The sequence below is a fragment of the Alligator sinensis genome, unplaced genomic scaffold, assembly GCF_000455745.1.
Source record: "Alligator sinensis unplaced genomic scaffold, ASM45574v1 scaffold628_2, whole genome shotgun sequence".
Lineage (NCBI taxonomy): Eukaryota > Metazoa > Chordata > Crocodylia > Alligatoridae > Alligator > Alligator sinensis.
The window spans coordinates 6,907,026-6,913,261 of NW_005841833.1; the positions used below are offsets into that span (position 1 = coordinate 6,907,026).

At 60.3% G+C, this 6,236-nt stretch overlaps 1 protein-coding gene across 1 annotated transcript in view; it reads right to left on the minus strand.

Moving 5' to 3' along the window:
- Positions 1-6,236, minus strand: part of TTC28 (tetratricopeptide repeat domain 28) — a 252,570-nt gene that overhangs the window by 50,401 nt on the left and 195,933 nt on the right. The window lies entirely within an intron of this gene.

Sequence of the window (6,236 nt, forward strand, 5' to 3'; positions counted from 1 at the left end):
CGTGACGCAGGGAGACCCCGACGCAGGCACGCGCGCTAGGAGCCTGGGTCCCTTCAGCGCCTGACAGCAGCGCTGCCTTCGTGTACGCAAACCGTTCGCTCCTGCTAAGAAATCACCGCTCCCAGCCCGGCCGCGGGCCTGGCCATTCCTGCCCCTCCAAGGGCCTCTGCACCGGGGATGGGGCCCGGCTCTGCGGGCTGCACACGGACCCCCGGGCTGACTGCATCCCCGGCCCCGCTCGTGGGGACCAGCTGGAGCAAAACACGCGACGTTCGTAGAAACCGGAGCCGGACGCAATTTGCCCACTGCCCTTTCGCTGGCTGAGCCACGGGTCCAGGGCTTCTTCCCACTGCATCCCGAGTCACAGGTCCTGGCACTAAACCCTTCCCAAGCCACCGCACGGCTGAGTCGGTCACAGCTCCACCCCAGTCCCTCCCCACTGCCCGCAGCCCACGCACACGGGCAGGAGCCGCGTCCTGCCTCCAGACACCGCCGAAAGGGCAGAAAGCCACAGGCAATTCATTCCTCTATCGTACCAGTCGAAGGATACAGCCACCCAGCACGACGTCCACGTCCCTCCCCGCGGCACTGCTGCCAGGCGCGCCGAGCACGCACCGGCGCTCTCACCCTCTCGCGAAGGGAAGTTCCCGTTCAGTGCGAGACGCGATGACATGCTAGCGTCCCATGCAGCCAGCTGGCCACTCCAGTCACTGCTGAGGCCGGGTGCTGGCTCGCAAACATCCTTCTCCGGATGCTGGAGAGACTTGCCTACACTGGAGCTCAGCCCTGGACCCCAATACGCATCTGCAGCAAGGGGCTGAAATGTGCCCGGGGAGGAGCAGGGTTTAGCTGCGACACCTGCTCCCCGTGGCCCGTGTGCTCATCCCACTAGTGAATCACAAGTCTCCCCACACCAGCTGCTCGATGCCTGCGGACATGGGGGAACGGGAGGGCTCAGGGCCCCGAGCGCCTCCGAGCCCAGCCAAACACCTGCACTAGACAGAGCCTGGATTCAGCCGGGCCAGGGCCAACAGCCAGCAGGCCTGCGCCTCCCACCCCTGCCGTGCTGACCCTTGCGCCGGCGCGGCCCATTACCCCCACAGCCACGGACACCTGCAGAGCCCGCGGGGGAGAGACCTGCCCTGCTCCTGCCGAGCCTGGTCTCGACTTCCTCGCGGAGCAGCCCCGCTCGGGGGAGAGATCCCGCACAGCTGGAGGCTGCTCCCAGCCGTGGGCTGCACCCACAGCACTGTCCATCGCACCCCATAAATCAGATCAGCCCCCGAGCACATGGGCAAGCCAGGGCTGTGGCAGCCCGCTCACGAGGCCGGGCGGGCAGGGGTGCCCGAAGAAGGTGCCTGTGCTCCTGGAGCGACGCTACACCTCTCCGGGCTGCAGGCCATCGCAAGGACTGGATGAACTAGGTCACATCCGTGGAGATCCCCCGCAGCGCATGCCTGATGCAGCTGCTCAGCTCTGCTCGCTGCAAAGCCGTAGGGGCCCTTCCCTCATCGGGGCGCCCGGGGGACCGCTCCATCTGCCTGGGCCTGGACTGGCTCCACCTGACAGAGCAGCGCTGGGACGCCGAGGGCTGCGGCTGCAAGCAGGCCGGCAGACTTGCCCCCAGCCCGAGACCGTCGAGCCGATTCCCAGAGCGCAGGCACGCTGCCTGCCCGGGCTGGGTTCAGACAGCAGCTTTCAAACCGAGGGTGGCCCGTTCCTCTCGAAGGGCTCGGATCCTATTACCAGCCCCTGGCGCTTGCGGGCGGCGTTCTGCTGAGCTGTCAGCTGCGTGGGTCCTGCCCCCCGCTCCCCGCCAGCAGGCAGGGCTGCAGCGTGCAAGGCGGAGAGCGTTCAAATCCTTGCTCGCCCCTGCCCGCACGCCCCCTCGGCCCCAGCAGCAGCCTCCGCCAGGTCAAAGCTGCATCGCAGGGTCTGGAAACCCGGCCCCAGGCCCAAACATGAGACAGCCCCCAGCCCCGAGAGGCCCCTTACCGCAGGCAGGGGCCAGGGCAGGTCTTAAACAAGCAGAGAAACCAACCCGCTGACGAGTAATGGGACGGACGGAGAGCAGCTGGGTCCCCACCTCTGGTCACCCACCATGCTGCGAACGGGACGAGGACGCCGCTACCTTCCCTTGGTGCTGCCTGCGACGGCCCCGATGAGTTGGTGGCTCCGCACGGGGAGCTTTGCACGGTGCTTGCTCAATGGGACCCGCTGGCACGGCTGCATCAGGATCGTCACGCCTATTCTGGTCAGGCTTTGCCTTGCTCCTGGCATGTGCTTAGTGAGCAACAAAGCTCTTTTCTGCCTGTGGCTGCCCCTGGCACGGAGAAGTCAGAGAGGCAGTGCCCTGGGTGTGAGGGTAAGGCCGGGGCTGGAGGGATCCGCCACCCCCCCCCGAGTAGCTACAGGCCCTCCCGTGTCTGCATTAAAGGGAGATGAAGCTACTGGAAATGCCACGCCTGGCAGAGACTGGCTGGACCCTGGAGACGGATGGGGCAGGCCCACAGGACCAGGGGGATTTTTACAGCTGCTTGGTCACGCGCTGGCTGCGCAAGAGGATTTCCTAGAAGCCATTTCGCCCTGGTTGACACATTAGCACTTCTCCCCAGCTCTTTATCACCTATCCCCTGCCAGCCCTGGGGACCGTAGGAGTGGCTGTAGCCTTGGCAGCCCTTGAAGGACACGTTGGATTTAGAAGCAAGTCTTTGCTTTTCCTTTCTAGAGACATTTCCAGGTCCCTGCTGCTTGGGAGATTCCCCACGCCCGTCCACCCTGTCCCAATTCAATTCGCATCTAACCGACCCGTCACCCCGGCAGCTTAACACCTACAAATAAACCTCCTATTGCTTGGGTAGGCTGGCACGGGCACCTATCCTTCCACGTCACGACTGGCAGCCATGCTTTTCTTTTGTTTTTGTTTCTTTTAAACTCTTACAGAAGAGCTGGTTGTAGAAAATATCCTGGGATGAAGGGGCCACGAATGAATTCAGCTTAAACTACAAGGAAGCCAAGCCCCAAATGAAGCTGCGACCACGGCTTGGATTTCTGAGTCATCATTAGAGAAATTAATGGAACGACTCTGTGAAGTCAGCTCGACTGAAGAGCTCACGGATTTGACTGTGGATAATGCTTGGAAACTTTAAGTCAAAGCTTAAAAAACTGTTCAGCACTTAAATCCCAAAACAAGGGGAAAATGTTGGAGGGATGGCAGCCAGACCTCATGCGAGGAATAACCACCTCAGAGAGGGTATTTGGAACGAGCAGCAGTCTCCCAGGAATGGCAAGAGGGACGCATCGGCAAAGACAGAGCCATTTTGGAGATCAGGGGTCCAGGGCTAACGTGAGACTACGCTCGGGCTGCACAGACCTTACAAAGAAAATGTCAGCGCAGAGCAAAGGGCCTTCAGCCACGAACATATAGAGACCAAGGAAAGAAGACCCCGAGCAGTCGCACAGTGAAACCAGGAGCGAGATTAAAGATAACGTGGGCAAGGCCCAAAAATTTAATATCTGCTCGTGTCAGTTTTCAGTGCGGACGATGATGTTGCCCACTGCGGCAAAGGCGGCTGGACAACGGGAACGAGGACGCGGGAACGGACGATGCTGCATCCAAGAAGGAAGAGAAGTCCAGAGAGGTCAATGCGAAGCAATCCCTGCGCCAGAAGCGGACTTGCAAGTCCCGCAGCAAGAATATTCAGCAAATCTGTCACACGGAAAAATGTGCCAGGACTGAAGAAAAGCAAACGTGATGTTTACACTTGAAAAGAGAGACCAAGTCATCTGGGCAAATGAAAACCCTTTCATCTGACCGCAAGTGTAGGCAAGGCCTTAGAGCAGATTTTGAAAGAAACAAAAATCAGACGTGGAAATACGGCGTTTAACAAAAGCATGCTGGATGGCCTACCAGGATAGTTTTCTCCTTTGCACGTGAAGAGTCTTGCAATAAGTCTAATATAGACGTCTTAATCTATCTGGACTTTAATAGTGCTTTTGAAACTCTGCCACCAGGGAAATCAGTAATTAAACTGGAGAGGTGGAAGATTAGTACAAAACCTGTGGGCTCGGTAAGGACCTGGCTACAAGGAAGACCGGCAGCGGGCTGGGCTGAAAGGGGAGTTTTTGATAGCTGGTAGGGGCTGGAAGGGACCTTACAGATCATGGGGTCCAGCCCCCCAGCCCTTGGGCAGGCCGGACACTCCTGGGGCTTCTCCAGGATCAGTCTAGGCACTGGGCTCAGCCAACGTTTTCATCGGCAACAATGGTACAAGCAGCCAGGCTGCGCTGAGGACAACGCGTGGGGATGCCGTCAACACCAGGGAGGATCGAAACCCCGTACAAGAAGCAGAGGGCTACCGTGAGGACTGGAGCAACAGGAGCAGGCCGAAACGCAGCAGTGGCAAGAGCAAGGTCACGCTCTCAGGGACCACCCAGCCGGCGCCAGGAGGAGAGGAGCCGGCAGGAGTTCAGCCTGTTTGACCGCGCAAGCAAAGGCTCGCTGGGGGACAGGGCCGATCCCGTGCTCCCAGGAGTAGCAACGCGGGTCCAGAGCACAAGGGAAGCTACAGGACACCGTGCTGGAACAGGGGCACATGTACGCCGCGACTCAAGGAAAGCACAAGGCTGTCCCAGTGCCAGAGCAGCGAGGGTCTGGCACAGATGCCCGCGAGGAGCAGGGCGACAAACAGACCGAGCTCAAGACCTTGCTGAGTGAGACCATATGCTGAGAGCAGGGGCTGAGCTCGCCGTCCCCGGAGGTCCTCCCAGGGCCGTGCCCCCCGACTGCAGGGTCACGGAGGGAGAGGTCTCCTCTGGGGCGAAGGATGTTGCAGAAACAGAAACCCCAGCGTGCCGGGCAGGGAAAGCGGAGCGGCTCTCCAGGGAGCCGCGGGCTCCGAGCGGCTGTTTCGGAGACAATCCAAAGGAGACGTGACCGCGGGAGATTCGTTTCTAAATGTTCAGCACTTGGCCGGGCGACTACCCCACGTCTGGAAACCCGGCTGGGCTCTTGCGCTGCGTCGCTCCGGGCCTGCAGCGCCGCAGCGGGAGCCCACACACCGAGCTGAGAACATACCACGACCGCTTCCGTGGCCAAGTCGGACCCACAGGCAGAATCGAGCTGACTCCACCTCGCGACCCCGAGAACGGCCTGCCAGAGGCAAAGCAGAGCACTCCACCCAGATGTCCTCATGCGAGAGCCTGGAATAACCTGGAAGAGCCCAGTGACGTGAGCTTTTCATTCCCACTGCCGCTCTGGGCAGGAAGGCAAAGATGCAGTGAGGAAGGAGCCCGGGCTCTGCGCATCTGTGTTTACAAGAGGCGCACATGTCGCGGGAACACATCTGTGCTCCTTTCGGGCAGATTTGCTCTGACTGCATTTGCACCGTGCTAGGAACACGCGGCAAGCGGGAGCACTCCAGCAAGCCCCGGCTTTCAATAAGCATCAGGAAGTCTTAAGCAAAACCAAAATTCGCAATGATAGTTTTATCAGACCCGTTCACCAAAGAGTCAGACATGGAATACGCCGCAGCGCGCGGCTCGTGCGCGCCATGCCAGCCGCTCCGCTATCAAACACCGGCGACGGACGGCTCAAGGACAAGCTGCAGACTAAGAACTGGTCACAGAAACCGTTCAGAGATGAAGGATCTGTTGGCAGGAGGAAAAGGAGCAAAGTTTACCTAAGATGCAATATGGTCGCCCATGTCTCGCCAACTTAAACTTCTGCCCTGTGCTGTTTCAGGGCACGGGGGGACCTTTCTAAGCTGGAAGCCATCCCTTGGATTTAGTGCTGCCAATCACATGAACCGCTGAAGCGCTGAGAAGTGCCTCCAAGAGGCTTGGCTCCCTGAGGCCTCTGTGTGCCCATGAGGACGGAGGGGCTATTTTGCCCCCGCGTCCTAGCCAACGAGCTTCCTCCGGCCCCACCACACACGCCGGACCGCTCCAGGCCAGGCTCTGCCTAGGTCCCCACCGCAAACCCGTGCCCACACATCACCCAGACGCACGTGCCAGCCCCTGGCTGGGAAGACGGAGCTAGGCTGCTCCATGGCCTTTTCCCTGCGGGGCTGGAGTCAGGAGTTGGTGCCTGGGGCTGGGGGCCTCCCTGCGGCTTCAGCCACTTGTCACCAGGCAGGAGGGAAAGAATAAAAACCGAGCGATGGGGGAATCACCTCCCTTGGAAACCGGACAACATCCCTGGCTCTAGTCAGCATCCGGATCAGGCGCTGGGACGG